The 24018-nt window shown below is 39.8% G+C and overlaps 1 long non-coding RNA gene across 1 annotated transcript; it reads right to left on the reverse strand.

Moving 5' to 3' along the window:
* Positions 1 to 1091: 1091 nt before the first annotated feature.
* Positions 1092 to 23554, reverse strand: LOC123591353. Its single transcript, XR_006709255.1, has 3 exons — positions 23544 to 23554; positions 16972 to 16982; positions 1092 to 1194 (listed from the first exon to the last, which is right to left on the reverse strand). It is a non-coding gene; the product is annotated as an uncharacterized LOC123591353 (long non-coding RNA).
* Positions 23555 to 24018: the final 464 nt, after the last annotated feature.

The raw sequence follows: 24018 nt of genomic DNA on the forward strand, positions 1-24018 counted from the left end.
TCTGTAGAGACTGGGTCAGATAGGGGAAAGTTGATGGAAGTCAGAAACAGCTGTGAGCTTCACGGTCATGAACAGTCTTGTGCCCTGAAAACTTTCAACTCATAGAAGATGCCTAATCATTTTTGTCAAATGTAACAATTTTATTAGAAGAGAAAGGGTCTGAATTGGCAGAACCAGGGTGAAGAGATTCCAGTGGTTTAAGATTGAGTTTTGAAGAGAAACTTTCTATGTATATCTTAATGGAAAGTGCGTCTTAGAGTCAAAGTATCTGGCAAGAAGTGAAAAATAGATGTCAGTAAAATTCTCTGTGGTAGTCAGGTGTGGATGGTTACTTGTAGGAAGATCTTTATAAATATAGGGTACATTCTGCCGAAACATATCCTAAGAGGAATGCCTGTGGATAAGGCATTTATAATTAATTGAAATCTAAACACATAGATTATTTTGTTTAGGTTGCTCCAAATTTCATTGCTCCTCGTTATGGTGCATTTGAGTGAAGGTTAAATTAGAAAAATTAGGAGTCAGTAAGAAAGAAGGAAAGGAGAAAAAGGGTGGAAGAAAAGCAGGAGTCAAGTAGTTGAGTGGGGGCCATAACTGACTTTGTTCTGAATTGTGGGTATGATTGGAGGCTAATTCTCCCTGAATGTTGTATTTTCCAGATGGAACTTTCTGCAGTGGCTTGGATAATAGCAACACTTTCTCTCTGAGCCTTTGGGTAAAAGTGAATGGAGGGTTGCTGTTGTCATTCATTGGAGGACTTCAGAAGCAAGCTGACATTGAATTGGGGTGTGGGTGGTGGGTAAGGAGAAGAGATTGGAATTATCCTGAAGGTGTCTGAACTTTCTAAAAAAGTGGAGTCTCTCACATGGGGTCCGTAGACCCCTGAAGTATGTGCCTATTTCTGGGGAGACTGAAAGGGTTAAAAACTGCTCTAAAGCTTAGCTGTTGTCTCTAAAGTATACATGTAATTATGCTTTGCTAGGATGGGATGATAGGATACTAAGCAAAGAAATGTGGATGATGCGTCTTTAGGCATATTAGTAGGTCCAGACTGTAAGCTAGAGTCCTACACAGAACAAATAAAGATATTACTGTGGAGGACAGGAGGCACAGAAATAAATGAATGTGATCTGTTAGTAAATGAGGACAGAGCTGTGAGTTTGTGCTATTATTTAGATCTGTTCTTCATGTTCCCTCTGAACATGAGGTAATGTTGTGAAGTCTTGCTGCTGAAACCCTCATCAAGATGTGTGTTAGTTTCCTAGGGCTGCCATAACAAAGTCCTACAAACTGGGTGGCTTAAAACAACACAAATTGATTGGCTCACGGTTCTGGCAACTGGAAGTCTGAGATGGTGTTAGCAGGGCCATGCATCATCTGAAACCTCTAGAGAAGACTCCTTGCCTCTTCCTAGCTTCTGGTGGTTGCTGGCAGTCCTTGGTGTCGCTTGGCCTGTGGCAACATAACTCTAATCTCTGCCTCCCTCTCGATGTAACCTTCTTCCTCATGTGTCTGCGTCTTCACATGGCCTTCCTCTAAGGATACCAGTCATTGGATTTAGGGTGCACCCTAATCCAGTGTGACCTCATCATAACCAATTATATCTGCAAAGACCCTATTTCCAAATAAGGTCACACTCTGGAGTTCTAGGTAGACACAAATTTTAGGGGGAGATTATTAATCCAGTACAGACCATCTTTCTGTACTGCTATATTCTTTGGGGTTTAAGACTGCATTGTGGAATAGAAATGGCAGATAGAGTTGATTACAACGAAAGTGGAGAAAAGACAGAAGGTAGGTCTTCAGAAATAGTAAGATGGGTAGACATATAGAAGTTTAAAATGACATTCTTTTAAATGAAATGTAAATTATTTTTGCAGTCAGTGTACTATAGGCTCTAGTTTCAGGAGTAGGAAGGGTGTTTCTCGCCTTTCTTCTGTTTCCTTCTTGATATAATCCCTTAGTTCTGCTTTCCTGATTTAAGAAACAGAGCTTCAAAATAACGCACCAACCTCTCTCCCTCCCCTAATTGCAAACAATTCCCACACCTAATTTTTATGCCTTAAAAAAAAAAAAAAATATATATATATATATATATATATATATTTCAATATATGAAGTTTATTGTCAAATTGGTTTCCATACAACACCCAGTGCTCATCCCAAAAGGTGCCCTCCTCAATACCCATCACCCACCCTCCCCTCCCTCCCACCCCCCATCAACCCTCAGTTCTCAGTTTTTAAGAGTCTCTTCTGCTTTGGCTCTCTCCCACTCTAACCTCCTTTTTTTTTTTTTTTTTTTTTTCCTTCCCCTCCCCTATGGGTTTCTGTTAAGTTTCTCAGGATCCACATAAGAGTGAACACATATGGTATCTGTCTTTCTCTGTATGGCTTATTTCACTTAGCATAATACTCTCCAGTTCCATCCATGTTGCTACAAAGGGCCATATTTCATTCTTTCTCATTGCCACGTAGTACTCCATTGTGTATATAAACCACAATTTCTTTATCCATTCATCAGTTGATGGACATTTAGGCTCTTTCCATAATTTGGCTATTGTTGAAAGTGCTGCTATAAACATTGGGGTACAAGTGCCCCTATGCATCAGTACTCCTGTATCCCTTGGGTAAATTCCTAGCAGTGCTATTGCTGGGTCATAGCATAGGTCTATTTTTAATTTTTTGAGGAACCTCCACACTGTTTTCCAGAGCGGCTGCACCAGTTTGCATTCCCACCAACAGTGCAAGAGGGTTCCCATTTCTCCACATCCTCTCCAGCATCTATAGTCTCCTGATTTGTTCATTTTGGCCACTCTGACTGGCGTGAGGTGATATCTGAGTGTGGTTTTGATTTGTATTTCCCTGATGAGGAGCAACGTTGAGCATCTTTTCATGTGCCTGTTGGCCATCCGGATGTCTTCTTTAGAGAAGTGTCTATACATGTTTCTGCCCATTTCTTCACTGGGTTATTTGTTTTTCGGGTGTGGAGTTTGGTGAGCTCTTTATAGATTTTGGATACTAGCCCTTTGTCCGATATGTCATTTGCAAATATCTTTTCCCATTCCGTTGGTTGCCTTTTAGTTTTGTTGTTTGTTTCCTTTGCTTTTCAGAAGCTTTTTATCTTCATAAGGTCCCAGTAGTTCATTTTTGCTTTTAATTCCCTTGCCTAAAAATATTTTTGAGAGGGGGTGCCTGCGTGGCTCAGTCGGTTAAGTCTGACTTCAGCTCAGGTCATGATCTCACGGTTTGTGAGTTCAAGCCCCGCGTTGGGCTCTGTGCTGACAGCTCGGAGCCTGGAGCCTGCTTGGGATTCTGTCTCACTCTCTCTCTGCCCCTCACCCATGTGTGCTCTGTCTCTCTCTCTCTCTCAAAAATACACTTAAAAAAAATTAAAAATGTTTTTTTAATGTTTATTTATTAGCACATGTGGGTGCATGTGTGGGGGAGGGGCAGAGAGAGGGAGAGAGAGAGAATCCCAAGCAGGCTCCAAGCTGTCAGCACAGAGCCCAATTTGGGACTCCCAACTCATGAACCATGAGATTATGACCTGAGCCGAGATCAAGAGTTGGAGGCTTAACCGACTGAGCCACCCAGGTGTGCCTAATTTGTATGCCTTAATAAAGGAAATAGCTTGTGATAGTCATATGATGCTGGCCCAGAGAAAATTTCCCCCTTATTTCTCACCTGAATCATGAAGCCACTTTACATTCGTTGTATCATGGCTTCATGATACTAGCTAACTTGGTTTTACTTCCTCTGTCCAGAACTACAGTGAGAGGAGGAAAATAGCCTTAGGAAGGGGTGCAAGGGTCCCAGGGATAGGGTTTTAGTTGGGTAGGCTATTCCAGGCTTAAAGCAGGTCCAGAATTCGAGGCACTCTGGAACTTAAGGGTGCTCTGAAGGGATTCCAGTGGTTGCCAAAAGGGGTCTAGACTCAACTAGGTTATGATTATTGTTTCTTAGTCCCTGAAAGATGTGATAAATATCCTAAAACTTGTCTGACTTCTATAAAGATATTTGGCTTACAGCCAAATGTTTTCCAGGTAGCTTTCTATCTGTAGATAATATCCAAAAGTCTAAATCAGAGACTGTCTACCCCAGCTCCCTCAAAGCCCTGGGAAAGGAGATCAGAAAGAACTACAGCCTGTGGCATTAGTTACGAAAAGTGAAGGCATCCGTGTTATCAAAAGCAGGTAACAAAATAACATCAAGAAAGTATGTTCTGAGGCACCTGGGTGGCTCAGTTAAGCGTCCGATTCTTGCAGCTTGGAATTCTCTCTCTGCCCCTCCTCCGCTTGTGTGCATGCACACACATGCTCTCTGCCCCTGTCTCTAAATAACCATCAAAAAAAAAAAAAAAAAAAATGTTCAAAGATCTTGAAATTAGAGAATATACAAGAAGTTTTAATCCACACACTTCTTACGGTGAAATCAAGCCTCAGGGCAGATAATAAGTCAGGGTGTGAGTCATCTCTTTAGTTGGAATGACAAGAGACCCAGACCTTGGCACTAGAGATTCAAGGGTTACCCACACCCACATTCCTTTTCATGCCTCACCTGTCCCAGGAATGCACTAAAACTCCAGCTAAAAATAACTACAGAAACTTGAACTCTGGGAAGTAGCACTGAACAGCCTACCCTAGAGTGAAGAGCTGGTTTATGCCAAATGGAAGACAGACAGGAAGAAAATGGGCTCATGTGGGACCATGTAATCTCTAGGATGTGGGCCCTGATGTCTGCTCATACTCTTGGAAGTTTTTGCTTACAAGCCATCCCTCCACCTGATATTTTCATTAACCTATGGGTGCCATGTTGGTGCTGGAAGAAGCCAGAAGGATGAGGGAATGCAACAGAGTATATAGGCAAAATGTTAGTCAAAAGACCTATTGACTGTTACTATGTGACCTCATGGGAGTTACTGAACCTCAGTTTCTCTTCGCTAACATGGAAATAAGATCATCCATCCTATCTGCCTCACAGAGTCTTGAACCTAGTTTTTGTGTTTTGTGTTTTTAAATTCTGTTGTCTCCCTCCCTTCCGGTGTCTGCTGTATCCCAGCTACAGTGCCGGGTACCAGGAAGACAACACTGAAGAAAAAAGTCAGATGCTGTTTTTGCTGAACTCAGCCTTAGGTAAATTCAGGATTTGTCTTAGCATTGTGTTGTGATTATGCTTGTCTAGAGGGGAGGGACCATGGCTTATTTGTGGATGTAATTTTAACATCTCATAGGTCCTAGCACACAGCATTTGTTCAATATCTGTCATTTTCTGGAACATACTCTGTTGGCAATTTTACATGTGTTGTCTCTAGTTCCTTGAATAATCCTGAAAGGTAGATATTATTGTTCCCATTATAAGCTGTAAGGGCAGACTGTCAAATCTGCTCCTTAAGAGTTTTGGGACTGTGGGCAAGTTTTTCAGCCTTTTTGTGTTTCAGTCTTACCTGAAAAAATGCAGATAGCGATATACCTTCCTCACGGGGTTGTGAGGTTTAAGTGAGGTAGACTGTGGCTTATCATATGATTAATATGTGTTATCCATTATGATTATCATTATTGCTACTGTGATTACAGATGTAGAGTAGCTAAGTAGCTTGCCCGGGTCACATAGCACATAAGGGGTCAAGCAAAATTTGGTTTCAGGACTCTGCTCTTGATACTATATGCACTGTGTGTGTGTGTGTGTGTGTGTGTGTGTGTGTGTCTATAATTTCATATTATTCATTCAGGAAGTGCTTACTGAATGAATGATTGAACCATAATATATATTTTTTCTTTTGGAAAAATCTCTTCTACCAGCAAATAAGTATTACCTAAATGAGCTTTCAGACTTAACCTATTGGGAAGTCTGGGGGGAGAATATGAAATTTTCATTTCCACCAGTAGATGGCAGAAGGAAGAAAAGATACCTCTGAATGGGCAGGAGTTCTCATCCTGAGCAGAAGGATAAATACTGAGCAGGGACTGAGACGTGGTGGCTGATCACAAGGGCTCTTGATGTCATGTGTGGCCCACAGTGACGAAAGGGGGCCAGAGTGCATATGAGAACTCCCCACAGGTATGTAAAAGGCTCAGCCTTCAAGATCTAGGTTGACCCATAAGACAGGCCTTGGGAGACTGAAGTAAGCTGAAGTTCAGATGTAGTAAGAACACAAAGTTGCCTTCTGCTATTCTGTCTTCACAGTTTCAGTCTACATTCCCTTTTCATGTTACAGGCAGCTCTGTTCTCTTCAGAAGTGTGCCCTTCCCTCCTGGGATTTTGATGAAGTCGCTTGCCCTCTTTTTATGTCCTCCCTCAACCCACACCCCAGCCTGTAACCTATGGGTGCTGTTATTCACCCCCTTCCTACCCCAGTACATGTGCTTTGTGTTTATGAATGTCTCTGAGCCATTAATCCCCTTCTGTTGTATCCCTCTATCTTACTGCATATCCATCTAATAAGCTTTATCTATTGCCCTCCCTCCTCTGTCGCATCAGCTTGGTGCTGGTTAGCTGGTGAGCCACTCATTTGTCCATTCTGTCCTAAAGACGTCTTTCGGCTCCAAGTGATGGGGAAATGTCCCTCTGGTTCCATAAGAAGGCATGGTGGTCAGAAATACTGGGCTACCTCCGCTCTCTCTCATTTCTGTGCTGGCTCTTCTCCAAGCATTCCTTTGCGGGAGGAGGCTGCGGGTGACTCCTGCTCAATACCTGCCTTCTTAGAAACTCTAACCCAACCTATTTAATGCAGTGCCAACTTCAAGCCAACATCCTTGTTGTGTTTTCTGGGTGGGTCAAGAGAGTGGGGACCGCCAGAAGATTTCTTATTTGATGTACTCTGTTTGTACATACGTAATGGTCTGTTTGTGATTCTTTACCATAAGGTGGTGGAGAGCCCGCTGTGTGCTAGGCATTTGCTAGGGGCTTGGCATATATTACTGCATTTACTGGAGGTAATGACTCATCTCGTGAGGAAACATGGACAAGCTTGTTTACGATATGTTAAAACCACAACCTTGTCATTTCTTATTCTGCATCTTCCACGATTTCATACATGCATCGAAGGGTGTTCAAGCACTTTTGCATGGTGGGCTTAGGCTAATAAAATGAAGTAGAGGTTCGGTTACATCATAGTTAATATGTGGCTTCTGATTCCATTTCATCGATTTGTGGTGGAATTCAAAGGGCTGGGGGTGAGGGGGAAGTGAGAAAGATGCCTCTTGGCACTGTAGTTTTATATTTTCACCACATTCCTACAAAATGAATAAATTTGACATTTGGACTCTGCCATTCTATTCACGTGCAAAACCTCACACAAAATCAGAATTTTAGGGTTGAGAGGATCTTGGCGATGAACCAGATTAGATTGTTCATTTTTCCTTAGAGTAAAGGAAAGTATGTGCGTGTTTATAAGTTTGAGTATTTCTTTCAGATTATTTATTTTGAAAGCGGGGAGGGGCAGAGAGAGAAGGAGAGAATCCTAAGCAGGCTCCAAGCTGTCAGTGCGGAGCTGGATGCGGGGGCTTGATCTCTCGAATTATGAGATCATGACCTGAGTGGAAATCAAGAGTCGGATGCTTAACTGACTGAGCCACCCAGGCACCCCCGTAAGTTTGGATAAGTTTTGTATTGTGCTTATGAGGTTATAGCTCTTTAAAGAGAGACACTAAAATAGACTCCTGTTCTTCAAAAAAGTTCTAGTGGAATTTTGTTTATAATCCCTGCCTAAGGAAGAAAATACTTGCTTTTCAGGACTAATGTCTTAAGAGTAGAGTCTCTTTTGAGAAGAGTAGTGGAAGATGTTGGGGGACAGGAGTGTGTTTTAGAAAACCCTGATTGGCCTAACCTATTTTCCTAATAAATGCCAGTATTGTCCCAAACCAGGCTGTAGGTGCTATGTTGGGAGGAGTGTGGGTAAGTCGTATTCATACCTCACCTCTTCAGCATCTTTGTCCAGGTGAACTCCAATCGTGTGTGATCACCAAGGGCAGCCTAGAAGGAGGCAAAAGTTCCTACGAGGACAAGGGACAGACTGAAAAGTTTCTGCGGGAATGGAGAAGAGCGACTCACCTCTATGTTGGTCACCTGGGTAGGATGCAGGGACAGAGAGGAAAGGAGGGGGAGAAGCGTGTCCTGTAGGAGTTATAGCCTGTACATAAACTGCAGAGTTTTGAGGTACTCGGCAACAGTATAGTCATTTCCTGCCCCTTCTCCTCCATTCTCCGGCTTCCTGGGTTTCCCACTGGCCAGTGGCCTGTGGCCAGGGCTCATTTCTCTCTCCCCTATGGCCTAGAAGGGTGGTTTCCATGGTGGGGCACATGCATCTAGGGGAGTGTATGACAGTTTGTTGGAGTGTGGGAAGAAAATACTAGAATTTTTTGTACCTTATTTTAAACTCATCCTCTAATTTCTATTTTTGTGTTTTATAAAGTACATAAAGTATGGGAATACCAATTTATAATGAATATGTACACGTATGGAAGTTTGTTAAAGTGACATTAAATAGAGGTATACTATCAGGAAGGTTTAAGGCTCTAGGGAATTTTTTTTTTAAACTTTATTTTGAGGGAGAGAGACAGAGAGAGAGAGAGAGAGAGAGAAGAGAATCCCAAGCAGGCTTTGTGCTGTCAGCACAGAGCCTGACGAGGGACTTGATTTCATGAACTGTGAGATCGTGACCTGAGTAGAGATCAAGAGTCAAATGCTTAACTTAGCCACCCAGGCACCCCTCTAGGGAATTATTCTGACAGCACTGCTTTAAAAGAATTATTTCATGTTTCATTCTGAAATGAATTTTTAAACAAAACTTTGATACATCCTTACATATATATATATTTAACTTCTTTTATTTCTAAAAATTTTTTAAATGTTTATTTTTGAGGAGAGAGAGAGACAGAGCGTGAGCAGGGGAAGGGCAGAAAGAGAGAGGCACAGAATCTGAAGCTGTCAGCGCAGAACCTGATGCAGGGCTTGAACCCATGAACTGTGAGATATGACCTGAGCTGAAGTCAGATGCTTACCCAACTGAGCCACCCAGGTGCCCTTTTTTGACTTTTTTAAATTAAATTAAATTATTTTTTTAAGAGCAGTTTTAGGTTCACAGCAAAATTGAGAGGAAGGTGCAGAGATTTCCCATATATCTCCTTTCACACACACATACCCCATTATCAGCATCCCCCACCAGAGAGGTACATTTGTTACCATCAATGAACCTACACTGACGCATCATAATCACCCAAAGTCCATAGATCACCTCAGGGTTCACGCTTGGGCTTGTGCATTCTGTGGCTTTGGACAAATGTATCTACCTCTATAATACACAGAGTATTTTCACTGCTCTAGGAATCCTCTGTGCTCTGCCTATTCATCCCTTCTTGTACCCCAAACCCTGGCAACCACTGATATTTTTACTGGTTCCATCGTTTTGTCTTTTCCAGTATGTCATATAGTTGGAATCATGCAGTATTTAGCCTTTTGAGACTAGGTTTGCTTAATAATATGTATTTAGGTTTCCTCTATGTCTTCTCACGGCTTGAGAGCTCTTTTCTTTTTAGTATTGAATAGTATTGCATTGTTTGGATGCATCATAGTTTATCCATTTGCCTACTGAAGGACATCTTGGTTGCTTCCACATTTTGGCAATTATGAATAAAGCTGCTGTAAACATCCCTGTGCAGGGTTTTTCCCCCACTTCTTTTTTAATGTGATAAAATACTCAAAATTTACCATCTTAACCATTTTAAAGTTAAGAGTTATGTGGTATTAAATACACTCATATTATTGTGCAAACACCACCACCATCTCCATCCCCCTAACTCTTTTCATCTTGTAAATCTAAAAGTCTCTATCCATTAAACAATAAATCTCCATTTTCCCCAACTCTCAGTCCCTGGCAACCACCATTGTACTTTCTGTCTTTATGGTTTTGACTACTCTTACTCCCTAACGTAAGTGGAATAATACAGTATTGGTCTATTTGTGACTGGTTTATTACACTTGGTTCAATGTCCTCAAGTTTCATACACATTATGGAATATTAAAGAATTTCCTTCCTCTTTAAAGGCAGGATAATATTCCATTGTATGTATAGACCGCATTTTGCTTCTCCATTTGCCCATTTTTGAATTGGGGTTTGGTTTTTTGGGGTTTTTTTTGCTTTTGTTTTTGTTTTATTTGAGGTTGAGTTTTAGGAGTTTTCTGTATATTCTGGATACTAATTCCATATCAGATATATGATTTGCAAATACTTTCCCCCATTCTGTGGGTTGCCTTTTTACTCTGCTGATAGTGTCTTTTGATGCACAAATTTTTAAATTTTTCATGAAGTCCAATTTGTCTACTTTTTCTTCTTTTACCTGTGCTTTTGGTGTCACACCTAAGAAATCATTACCAAATCCAATGTCATGAAGCCTTTGTCCTATGTTTTCTTCTAAGAATCTTATTGTTTTAGGTCTTATTTACATTTAGGTCCTTGATTCATTTTCAGTTAACTTTTGTATGTGGTGTTAGGTAAGGGTCAACTTCATTCTTTTGCATGTGGATAACTAGTTTTCCCAGCAACATTTGTTGAAAAGACTATCCTTTCCCCATTGAAAGGTTTGGCATCCTGTCAAAGAGCATTTGACCATAGATGTGAGGATTTATTTCTGGGCTCTTTATTCTATTCCGTTGGTCTATAAGTATGTCTTTATGCCAATACCAAACTGTATTGATTACTGTAGCTTGTGCTAAGATTTGAAATCAGGAAATGTGAATCTTCCAGTTTTGTTCTTCTTTTTCAAGATTGTTTTCCTTTTGGGATGAGCACTGGGTGTTGTATGGAAACCAATTTGACAATAAACTTTATATATTGAAAAAAAAAAGATTGTTTTTGCTATTTAGGGTTCCTTGAGATTCCATATGAATTTTAGGATGGGTTTTCCATTCCTGCAAAAAAAAAAAAAATATATATTGGGATTTTGATAAGGGATTGCATTGAATCTATAGATGACTTTGGGAAATACTGACCTTTTTTTATTAAAATTTTTTTTAATGTTTATTTTTGAGAGAGAGAGAGACAGAGATAGAGCATGAGTGGGGGAGGGGCAGAGAGCAAGGGACACACAGAATCTGAAGTAGGCTCCAGGCTCTGAGCTATCAGGACAGAGCCTGATGTGGCACTCAAACTCACAAACCGTGAGATCAAAACCTGATCCAAAGTCGGATGCTTAACTGACTGAGCCACCCAGGCACCCCAAGGAAGTATTGACATTTTAACAATTTTAAGTGTTCTAATCCATGAATATGGGATGTGTTTCCATTTATATATGTGTTCTTTAATTTCTTTTAGAATTAGTATATAGTTTTCTTGTATGAGACTTTTACTTTCTTGGTGATGTTGATTCCTAGGAATTTTATTTTACTTTTATTTTATTTTATTTTATTTTATTTTATTTTATTTTATTTTTTTAGAATTTTATTCTTTTTGATGCTATTATAACTGGAACTGTTTTTGTAATTTCCTTTTCAGATTATTCATTAATAGTGTACAGAAAATACAACTGATTTTTGTGTGTTGGACTTTGTATCCTGCTAATTTGCTGAATTCACTTACTCTAGTAGTTTTTCTAGGATTATCTTTAGGGTATTTTTATGTAGAAGATCATATCACCTCCAGAGATAATTTTACTTTTTTCCAATTTGGATGCCTTTTCTTTCTTTCTTTTTTTTAAATGTTTATTTATTTTTGAGAGAGAGAGCACAGTTGCATGCATTCACAAGAAAGGACGGGGCAGAGAGAGGGCGAGAGAGAGAGAGAGAGAGAGAGAGAGAGAGAGAATCCCAACCAGGGTCCACACTGTCAGCACAGGGCCTGACATGGGACTCAATCCCATGAACATGAGATCATGACCTGAGCCTAAATCAAGAGTCCGATGCTTACCTAATTGAGCCACCCAGGCACTCCAAGGATGCCTTTTATTTCTTTCTCTTGTTTAATTGTTCTGGCTAGAGCTTCCAGTACTATGATGAATAGGCGTGGTGAAAATGGGCATGTTTGTCTTGTTGCTGATCTTAGAGGGAAGGCTTTCAGTCTTTCAGTCTTTCATCATTGCGTATGAGGTTTGCTCTGGGTTTTTCATATATGGCTTTTGGTACGTTGAGATAATTTCCTTTTGTTCCTAGTTTGTTTAATGTTTTTTATCATGAAAGGGTGTCCAATTTTGTGAAATTCTTTTTCTGCATTAATTGACATCATTGTGTTTTTATCCATTCTGCCAATCTGTCTTTTGACTGGAGGGTTTAATCTATTTACATGTAAAATAATTACTGATAAGAAGGGACCTACTTCTGTCATTGTGCTATTTTCTGTATGCCTTATGGCTTTTTAAGTTTATTACAAAAAAGTTTTTTTTAAATGTTTACTTATTTTTGAGAGAGAGAGAGAGACAGAGAATGAGTGGGGGAGGGGTAGAGAGAGACACAGAATCTGAAGCAGGCTCCAGGCTCCGAGATGTCAGTACAGAGTCTGATGCGGGGCTCAAACTCATGAACTGGGAGATCATGACCTGAGCCAAAGTTGGATGCCTAATCAACTGAGCTACCCAGGCACCCCCTTTTCAAATTTCTCATTTCTGTTATTACATGGTCTTTTCTGTTCAGCTGATTTTTTTTTTTTTTTTTTGTAGCGAAATGTTTACATTCCTTTCATGTATATTCTGTAGCTATTTTCTTTGTGGTTACCATGGGGATTACATTTAACATTTTACAGTTATAATAGTCTAACTTGAAATCATTCCAGCTTAACTTCAATAACAAACAAAAACTATGCTCCTTTATAGCTCTGTCCCCACCCCTTTTGGTTGTTGTCACAAAATTAGATCTTTATACATTTTGTACGAAAACATAAACTACTAATTCTTTTAAATACATTGGACTCTTAAATTATATAAAAAGCAAAATTTGGAGTTACAAACCAAAGTTACAGTAATTTTAGCTTTTACACTAACACACTTATGCTTTTTTAATTGCCCATATATTTACCTATATATATATTTTTTTCTTAATTTATCTATATTAAGATCTTTATTTCTCTATATGGTTTTGAGCTACTGTGTAGTGTCCTTTTATTTTACCTGTAGGAATCTCAAGCATTTCTTGCAGGACAGGTCTAGTGGTCCCTTAGCTTTTGTTTGTCTGGAAATGTCTTAATTTCTCCTTCACTTTTGAAGAACAGTTTGCCACACACAGGATTTATGGTTGACAGGTTTTTTTCTCCTCCCCTCCCCTCCCCTCCCCTCCCCTCCCCTCCCCTTCCCTGTCATCTTGTCTGTCTTTTGTATTTTTGTCAATGTACTGTATTCTGGCTCCAAAGTTTCTGATGAGAAACATGCTGGATTTGTTGAAGATCACTTGTATGTGATAATTTGTATGTGATAATTTGCTTCTCTCTTGCTGATTTTAAGATTCTGTGTTTGCTTTTGAAAGTTTGATTATAGTCTTGGTGTGGATCTCTTTGAGTTCACCTTACTTGGAGTTCTTTGAGTTTTTTGGGTGTTTATACTTAAGTATTTCATCAAATTTGGGAAGTTTTCAGCCACTATTTCTTCAAATATTCTGCCTCCTTTTCTCTCTCTTCTCCTTTTGGGATTCCTCCCTTCCATGTGAATGTTGGTTGTCTAGGTTGTGTTTCACAGGTCCCTTAGGTTTTGTTCACTCTTCAATCTTTTTTCTTTCTGTTCCTCAGACCCGATAATTTCTATTTCTTCTCTTCAAGTTTGCTGATTCTTCTGCCTTCTCAAATCTGCCTTTGAATCCCTCAAATGAATTTTTACTCTCAGTTCTTGTACTTTTTAAGCTCTCAATTTTCTTTTTGGTTTCTTTTTAGGTTGTCTCTATTTTTATTGATCTTTCCATTCTGTTCACACATCATCTTCTTGACTTTCTCTGTATTTTCCCTTAGTTCTTTGCAGTTATTTTAAGGTCTTTGTCTCATAGATCTGTTGTCTTTTTCAGAGACAATTTTTGTTGATTTTCTTCCCCTTTGAATGGACCATGCTTTTTTATTTGTATGGCTTGTGATTTGTTGTTGTTGAACAGTGTTGGATTTAATAATGTAGTAACTGTGGGGATTTTGCTGGGATTGGATTGGGATTGGATGGAATCTATAAATCAAATTGGGAAGAGCTGATATCTTGAAGGTATTGAGTCTCTTATCCATGAACATGGAATATCACTTCATTTATTTAGTTCTTTGATTTTGTTCATCAGAGTTTGTAGTTTTCTTCACATGGAGCTTGTGTATGTTTCATTAGATGTATATCTAAGCTTTTCATTTTTTTTTTTTTTTCAACGTTTATTTATTTTTGGGACAGAGAGAGACAGAGCATGAATGGGGGAGGGGCAGAGAAAGAGGGAGACACAGAATCGGAAACAGGCTCCAGGCTCTGAGCCATCAGCCCAGAGCCTGACGCGGGGCTCGAACTCACGGGCCGCGAGATCGTGACCTGGCTGAAGTCGGACGCTTAACTGACTGCGCCACCCAGGCGCCCCTAAGCTTTTCATTTTTTTTCTGAGTACTCATATAAATGTGTTTTTAATGTCAAATTTCACTTGTTCATTGCTGATATTTAGGAAATCAGTTGACTTAAAAAATTTTTTTTATGTTTTATTTTATTTTGGGGGGGGAGAGAGAAAGCGAGAGAGAGGGAGAGTGAGCACAAGCGGGGGAGGGGCAAAGAGAGGGGGAGACACAGAATCTGAAATAGGATCTAGGCTCTGAGCTGTCAGCACAGAGCCTGACATGGGGCTTGAACTCATGAACTGCAAGATCATGACCTGAGCTGAAGTTGGATGCTTAACTGACTGAGCCACCCAGGTGCCCTTCAATTGACTTTTTTATATTAACTTTGGTTTGTTAATGTTTTGTTGAGAATTTTTGCTCTGTGTTCATGGGAGATATTTATAGTTTTTTTGTAATGTCTGTGTCTGGTTTTGGTAATGGGGTAAGGCTGGTCTTAGAATGAATTAGGAAGTATTACCTCTTCCATCCTCTGAAAGAGATTTTAGAGGATTGGTATAATTTTTTTCCTTAAATGTTTGATAGACTTCACCAGAGAAGTCTGGGTCTGTTTTGGAAGGTTTTAACTATCGATTAAATGTCTTTAATAGATATCGGTCTGTTCACATAGTCTGTATTTTTTCAGTCCTTGGACATTCTCTTCTTTTGTTTTCAGTTTGTGTTCTCTTTGCTTTTCAGGTTTGGAAGTTTGTACTAAGATTTCTTCAAGCTCAGATATTCTTTACTCAGCTGTGTCTAGTCTATAAACCCATCAAAGGCATTCTTCTTTTCTGTTACAGTGTTTTTCATATCTAGCATTTCATTTATGTTCTTTCTTAGGATTTATATCTCTCTGCACACGTTGCCCATCTATTTTTGCATGCTGTCTATTTTATCCATTAGAGTCTTGAGCATATTAATCATAATTGTTTGAATTCCCATTCTGATAATTTCAACTTCTTGCCATGTTTGGTTTTGATGCTTATCTGTGTCTTCAAGTTGTGTTTTCTTTTTTCCTTTTGGTATGCCTTGTAGTTTTTTCTTGATAGCTGGATAGGATGTACTGAATAAAAGCCCTTTAGTGAGTTTATGTCTCTGCACTGTGCACTTCAAGGTTCTTCATAGAAGGCTGGAGAAGCTCAGCTCCAGCCTACACTAGCTTTCTATGTAGAAGAAGGGGAATACCCAACTCCAGCCCACCCTAGCCATCCTGTCTCATCTAAAGGGGGAGGAAAAAAACAGACACACCTTGAAGTTCACAGTCCAGAGACATAGGCTCACTAAAGGACTGAAACCTAATCATAGGACTATAGAACACTTCTCTTTTCCCTATACCTTACCACATTACTGAAGGTCTGATAACGTCCTAGTAGGTTAGGCTCTGTTTGACTAGTTTCTCTTGAAGATAGCCCTTATTAAGAAGAACAGCATAGTCTGATGTGTTTCAAATCGTTCTTCTTCCCTTCCCCCTGCTGGAAGCACAGGAGGATTTTTCTCTTATATTCATTGTGAGAACCTGGTTGAACTCCTGGAGGTAGATCTCACAAATGTGGGGCTCCCCTGTGACTGGGCCCGCCTGGAGTTTTTTTTTTTTTTTTTTTTTTTTAATGTTTGTTTATTTTTGAGAGCGAGAGAGAGAGCAAGAGAGAGATAGCATGAGCATGGGAGGGGCAGAGAGAGGGAGACATAGAATCTGAAGCAGGCTCCAGGCTTTAAGCTGTCAGCACAGAGCCCGACATGGGCCTTGAACTCATGAACTGCAAGATCATGACCTGAGCCGAAGTTGGACGCTCAACCAACTGAGCCACCCAGGCGCCCCCTGGAGTTTTTTTTTTAACTTAAAAAAAATTTGTTTTTAATGTTTTATTTATTTTTGAGAGAGAGAGACAGAGTGTGAGCGGGGGAAGGGCAGAGAGAGAGGGAGACATAGAATCTGAAGCAGGCTCCAGGCTCCCAGCTGACAGCATAGAGCCCGACACAGGGCTCAAACTCACAAACCATGAGATCATGACCTGAGCTGAAGTCGACACTTAACCGACTGAGCCACCCAGGCGCCTCTTTTTTTCAAACTTAAAAAAAAAATAATTTATTTATTTTGAGAGACAGAGAGACAGAGAGTGAACAGGGGAGGGGCAGGTAGAGAGGAAGAGAGAATTCCAAGCATGCCCTGTGCTGTTAGTGCAAAGCCCAATGCAGGGCTTGAACTCATGAACCGTGAGATCATGACCTGAGCCAAAATCAAGAGTTGGATGCTCAGATGACTAAGCCACCGGATGCCCCACCCCAACCACCTGGAGTTTTAGCTCTCTGAGTTGTCCACACTCTCAGTTACAGTTCAGGTTTTCCTACCCTGGCAGTGGTTCCCACCATGGTTTCTGTTTTGAGTCTCTCCTCCAGAAAGCCATGACTTCCTGTATTCACTCATCTCTCTCCAATCTTGGGGGCAGCAGTTTGACATTATCCTCACCTCTCTTATAGACCCTAAAAGAATTGTTGATTTATCAGTGTGTTTAGCTTTAACTTATTAGGGTGCAACTTCAAGCTCCTTACATGGTTGAAGTAGAAATGGGAAAACATAAGTCCACTCTTACGTTTTTAGATACATAGGTTGTTAGAATTTAGTGCAGCTTCCAAATTCTAGTTTCAAACCACAGATTTTTCCTCAGTTCCCTAAGAGTTCACGGAAGTTGTGTGAGTTATTTTCACTGTTTCTAGAGCCTAAGAGAAGTCTTATATTTATCTGAAATAAGACTGCATGGGCCAACTTAAAGGTCAAGGGCTTTGTGTTGGTTAGAAATAACTAAGTAGTTGGAGTGGTCCTCTCATGCTGATAAGGAAATGTAGCTAGTTATGGGCATGGAGTTGACATTTGCTGCTTTGTTGACTGCCCAGCATGCCAACTCCCCTTCTTTCTTGAGGGAGTTCTTCAGAAGGATAAAATGGGGGGCACCAATCCCACATCATGATTCCTGGACAGCCCAGGAGTTTAAAACTGAACAAGCGAGGCCCTCCTCCATGCAGGCCCTCCCCCTGCTTCTCAGGACTCCCCACACTTTGGAGTGTGTTTCTTAAAATGTTCTAGGTCTCCCCTTCCTCTTTGTGTCTTTATATTTATAGTGTGTTTCTTTCAAATAGCAGATACCTGGGTGTTTTCTCCCCAGTGTGAAAATTTCTGTTTTCTTATTGGAGGCTAGCTCATTTATATTTAATGTAACTATTGATATGTTTAAGTTTAATTCTAAACAGTTTGGTTAGGTGATATTTTGTTCCTGTTTGTCCTTACTATTTGTTTCTCTGTTCGTCTTTTCCTGCCCTCTTTTGGACAAATTGAATGTTTTTATTTTTATTTAAAAAAAAATTTTTTTTTTTCAACGTTTATTTATTTTTTTGGGGACAGAGAGAGACAGAGCATGAACGGGGGAGGGGCAGAGAGAGAGGGAGACACAGAATCGGAAACAGGCTCCAGGCTCCGAGCCATCAGCCCAGAGCCTGACGCGGGGCTCGAACTCCCGGACTGCGAGATCGTGACCTGGCTGAAGTCGGACGCTTAACCGACTGCCCCACCCAGGCGCCCCCAAATTGAATGTTTTTAAATATACCATTGACTTTTTAGCTAAACATCACCTGTTACTTTGGTGGTTTTTCTAGAGATTACAAATATCTCTAGTTTTTCCCAGTCTACCTTTAAATAACATCATCCTAGTTCTTAAACAATGTATATATGACTCTTGTGGCACTATAATTTCATTTACTAAACTCCCATTCTTTGAGCCCTGATTGTCGTATATTTTACTTCCATATGCTATAGATTGTACAAATATGTCATTATCATATTGCTTAAACAGCCAGTCTTTAAACAGTCTTAAAAAACATATAGATGTCTTTTATATTTAGCTTTATATTTATAGTCTCTGGTGCTCTTATTCCTTCCTGCAGATCTACACTTCAATCTGTATCCTTTCCTTTCTTGTAAAGCAGGTTTTATGAACATAAATTCCCCCAGCTTTGCCTGAAAATGTCTTTAGTTTACCTTCATGTTTGAAATATACATAGATTTCTAGGTTGATGAGTTTCTTTTTTTGTTTAGTTCTTTAAGAGAACTTTTCTATTGTCCTTTGACCTCCACTGTTTCTGATAAGAAGTCAGCCATCATTCATGATTGTTCTTTTTTTTTTTTCCTTTGGATGCTTTTAAGATTTTATTTTTATCTTTGTTTTTCAGTACATTAACTATGATATGTCTTGGTGTGGCTTTCTTTATATTTATCCTGCGTGGAGTTCACTGAGATACTGTGGTCTGTGGATTGATTTCTGTAATCAATTTTGAAAAATTTGTGTCTATTATCTCGTCAAATATTGTCTCATTCTTTCTCTCTTCTCTTTCTGGGACTTCAAATACAAATACGTTAATCCATTTAATATCATCCCAGCATCTTAGATGCTCTGTTTTATTCCACCTCCACCCTTTTCTATTTCTGTTTTAGTTTGGATAATTTCTATTGATATGTCTTTAGGTTTACTGATTCTTTCCTCTGCTGTGCCCATAATTAAGACCATCAAATGACTTCTTCCTTTCTGATATCATATTTTTTATTTTTAGCAATTCCTTCCTTCCTTCCTTCCTTTCTTCAAAGTTTATTTATTTTGAGAGAGAGAGAGAGAGATGATGATGATGAACAGGGGAGAGGCAAAGAGAGAGAGGGAGAGAGAGAAAGAATCCCAAGCAGAGCTCTGAGCTGTCAATGCAGAGCCTGATGCAGGGCTTGAACTTGTGAACTGTGAGATCATGACCTGAGCTAAAACCAAGAGTCGGGATGCTTAAACAACTGAGCTACCCAGACACCCCATCCCTCCGTTTCTTTTTCCTTCCTTCTCCTCCCTTCTTCTCTCTCTCTCTTTTCCTTCCTCCCTCCCCTTTTCTCTCTTTCTTTCTTTCTTTCTTTCTTTCTTTCTTTCTTTCTTTCTTTCTTTCTTTCTTTCTTTCTTTCTTTCTTCTCTTTCTCTCTCTCCCTCCTACCATCCTTCTCTCTCTCTCTTATCTTTTTGATAAAATTTCTCATTTGTTTATGCATGGTGTCTATTTTTTCCAAAAAACTTTTTTTTTTTAGTGTTTATTTTTGAGAGAGAGAGAGAGAGAGAGAGCACAGGGGAGGGGCAGAGAGAGAGGGAGACACAGAATCTGAAGCAGGCTCCAGGCTCTGAGCTGTCAGCAGAGAGCCTGATGTGAGGCTCAAACTCATGAGCCAAACCGTGAGATCATGACCTGAGCCGAAGTCAGACGTTTAACCAACTGAGCCACCCAGGTGCCCCTATTCCTTTATCCTATTTATCAAAGATATTTTAAAGTCCCTGTCTGATAATTACAAAATTTAGGCCTGCTCTATGCCTGCTATTATTGGCTGTTTCCTCTCTTGATAATGGATAATATTTTCTTCCCTCTTTATGTGCCTTATAATTTTAGATTGTATGCTGGACATTATATGTATGACAGAAAATAAAAATTGAAGTAATGTTTATTCTCAACAAAGGACACACCCAATAGGAGGCTGGAATTTTAAATGGGTCTGGGCTTTTTGCTATTTTAGTTTCATTTAGATCACCATTGGCCTCAAATGTTCTGAGGGCAGGATCAGGACTTTCCCTTTAGCAGAGCTTGAGATCTGACACTAGTAAGACCATAGAGATCTCTTTTTGCTTTATATCTAGCCACCAGCTTCACAAACCATGGAAAGCTCTGTTTCTAGCCCAGCTGCTAAGTATATGTTTCTGGGAAGTTCTCTTTGCTTTCCAGTCATGTTACTGGCTTTATGCACCTTAGAAAACTTCTCTCTGCCTTGCTGCTCTGTCCTCAGTCTTTGGAGGGCCACAGCAGTGCTCTCCCTGAAGGCCAAGAGCACTCAGAGGTATTCCTCTCAGCTTTCTTCTTATGCAGTTGTGCACTTGGGAAGACCTGCATACCCGAGGAGACCTCTCTCAGCTCTGCTGTTCTGTCCCCAGAATTTGAGTTATTACCTCTGAGCATTTGGTGAAGGCCATGGGAAAACATGGGTGGGTAGGTGCAGATTTGCTCTGTAGCTTGCCACCCACAGCCATTAAAAGTCCATTGAAAGTTCAGCTGCTCTTTCTGTTCCTATCTCTTATAGATTTTTTATCCTTCACTACTCTGTCAAAGATGAAAGCTTCTATGGTTCTCTTATTTCCTAGGAAGAAGCCCTTATAACACTGAAATTTAGTTTATTTAGCTTTCTTTGTGTCCTCATATTTCTGATGGATTTAAAAACAAAACCTAACTGTGATCATGTAGATTAGCCCCCTTATTCTCATCTTTAGGGTGTGAGTGGGTCTCTTGTGACTCTCCACAACCCCATTCATGTTTTAAAAATAATTATAATTTTGGGGGTGCCTGGGTGGCTTGGTCGGTTATGCGTCCGACTTCAGCCCAGGTCATGATCTCACGGTCCGTGAGTTCAAGCCCCACGTCGGGCTCTGTGCTGACAGCTCAGAGCCTGGAGCCTGTTTCGGATTCTGTGTCTCCCTCTCTCTCTGCCCCTCCCCTGTTCATGCTCTGTCTCTCTCTGTCTCAAAAAATAAATAAACGTTAAAAAAAAATAAAAAAAAAATAAATAAAAATAATTATAATTTTGAAACAATTTCAAGTTGATAGAACTGTGGCAAGTATAGCAAGGAACATCTTCCCACTAAACCACTTGAGAGAAAGTTGTCGACATGATGCTTCATCATCCCTGGGTACTTTTGTTTTTATTTCCTAGAAACAAGTATATTCTCTTACATAACCTAAATGCGACCATCAAAATCGGGAAGTTAACACTGACACATTATTACAACCCAATCCTCAGACTCCATTCAAAACTGCAGGCCAGTTATTCTGTAGAGTATTTCTCAGTTTAGAACTGAATGTTTTTCCTTTGCTTAGATTTGGGTTATGCACTTTTGACTGAGTATGTGAGAATCGATGCTGTGTTTTTCTCATGGCAGCCTGTGAGGTGGCTCCTGATTTTGATTTTCTCATTACTGTTGTGTTCACTTTGATCCTTTGATTATCCTAGTTATGATATGAACTAGCCTTCATATTAGTTCATTTTCTGATCAACCCCTCTGTATAGAACCAATATTCCATAACTGCTCTGTGGTCTCTGTGAGGCTTCTTCACCAGTTACTTTTTTCCCCCTTGTAATTAGTAACTTTTATGGAGAGGTGGTTTGTAAGCTTATAAATACCCCCACTTCATGAAGCTTTCAATTTATTTCTTTATATCAGTACGGATTTATGGCTTCCTGTTTTGTTTATTATTTATGTTGAAGCTCAAACTATCCCAGACTTGGCCAGAGGGGAGCCCTACTTTCATCTGGCTTCTGTGTCCTTTTAATATATCCCCAAGATTCTTTGAGCACTTTTTTATTTCTGGCACCACAAGGCATTCCAGGCAGATTTTATACTTTCCAGGAAGAGTCATTTCTTCAAGGGGCCTTTGGTACATAATGGCATTTAGAAACCAACATCTGGGCTCTATGTGTGGTCATTGCTATTGCAGTGTCACCGTTCCTAGACCCTCTCAGTGGACAAAGTTAGAGAATATATGTTTGTGTACGTACAAATATATTACATACATATATTAGACATACATTCATTCACATTTACCTCTATTTCTGCATCTGTCTTTCTATATTGGAAAACATGAGTTCATGCCAATATTTCCAATTCCAATCTAACAGCACAGGGTTTATTCTAGTTTTCTTCCTTTCTATTTGTGTAACTTCCTTCTCCAACAGTGATGGCTCTTACTAGCCTTCATACTAGTTCATTTTCTGATCAATCCCTCTGTATAGAACCAATATTCCATAACTGCTACTAACCCCACTAAGTAGATGACTTCATCACTCCATTTGGGCACTCACACACCATGCCAGGTTACCCCCCTGCTTGGACATCTTAATCTCCCTACTTGGTCTTGGACTTCTCACCTCTAGGCTGCCTTCAGGTGTGGATGCCTTCCCTACCTTGTCTGGGTTCCAATACCCTACTCCAGGCTACCTCTGTGGGGACATCACCCAGCTTAGACTCTGGTATCTTGTGCCAGCCTATCTCATAGCATAGACATACGCATCTGCTTGGCCCCAACATCCCATGGTAGTATCCCTTCACACATATGCCCTCCTCACCCTGCTCTGGCTCAGACACCTCACACTGTGACATCCTTCTGTGGGGATACACTATTCATCTCCTTGGGCTCCATTTCTTCACGATGGACCATCTTTCCCTTCACCCTCCCTGGCCCCCTAAGGATGTTTTCCTCGCCTTTTAGTTCCCAACTTGCTATTCTGGGCAGCTATGATGCAGGGACATTCTTCTAATCCTGCTTGGGCTTTAAGACCCAACATCAGGGCTCAGTGATACTCCTGTCACCCAACATGGGCTTTAAAACCAATCCCATGCCAGGCCACTCATTTTATATATATATATATATATATATATATATATATATATATATATAATCATTTATATATATAAATGATATATATATAAATGATATATATATAAATGATATTAGATACCAATTAGATATGATATTAGATATTATTTAATTAGAGCTAATTGCAAGGCTGGTTTAGCCTAGTCCAATACTATACCTCCTCTAGCCATAGTACCAAGATTTAAGAGAAATCACGTAGTTCCATATTTCTGGTAAGACTATCACCCCTGGTCGTTAAGACATAATTCTGCCTGCCTCACTATCTTGAACCTCCCCAGGGACCTATCCTGGCAAGGAGACTAAATTAGAACCGATCAGCCATTTCTCCTCAGAGATTATAGCATTAATCTCATCATTTCTTATAATCTTGTTTACCTTAGTCATTGCCTAAAGTCCAAGCAAGGTATAGTACAGAGTGTATAATATACTATCACTGTTTTAATGTATAAAAAATATATATTTACCTTCACCTTCTTTATATATATAATATATATAATATAATAAATATCCCTCAAAGAATATACAAGAAATAGGTAACAGGTAACATTGGTACCTCCAGGGAGGGAAACCAGGTATTTTGGGGGTGCTGAGGAAGGGAAAGTCTTCAAACACCCCCCCCCAACACACACACGTGTGCACACATACTCTTATGTAACATTTGAGTTTTGAATACTATGAATTTACCTATTAAAAAAAATAAATAACATGTAACTATAACCCATTGAATGACTATCCTCAGCTCACTAGGCACTGTGGAGTATACAAAATCAGTGTCTACTCTTAAGGGGATTACAACCTAGTTGGAGTGAAAAATATGCAGATTACTATGATGTAATTGATGCAATGGTAATTGCATATCAAAGAGAGATGAGAATCTGTGGAAGCCAATGTCTCACAAATGATTTATTATTTAGTTATATGACCTATTTCCTAATGATTTGGGACATTTAATTTTTGTTGATTAGAAGATTCAGGATGCTAGGCTGACTTTGGCCCTGTTCCAGACACCCCTC

Source organism: Leopardus geoffroyi, chromosome B4, assembly GCF_018350155.1.
Source record: "Leopardus geoffroyi isolate Oge1 chromosome B4, O.geoffroyi_Oge1_pat1.0, whole genome shotgun sequence".
Lineage (NCBI taxonomy): Eukaryota > Metazoa > Chordata > Mammalia > Carnivora > Felidae > Leopardus > Leopardus geoffroyi.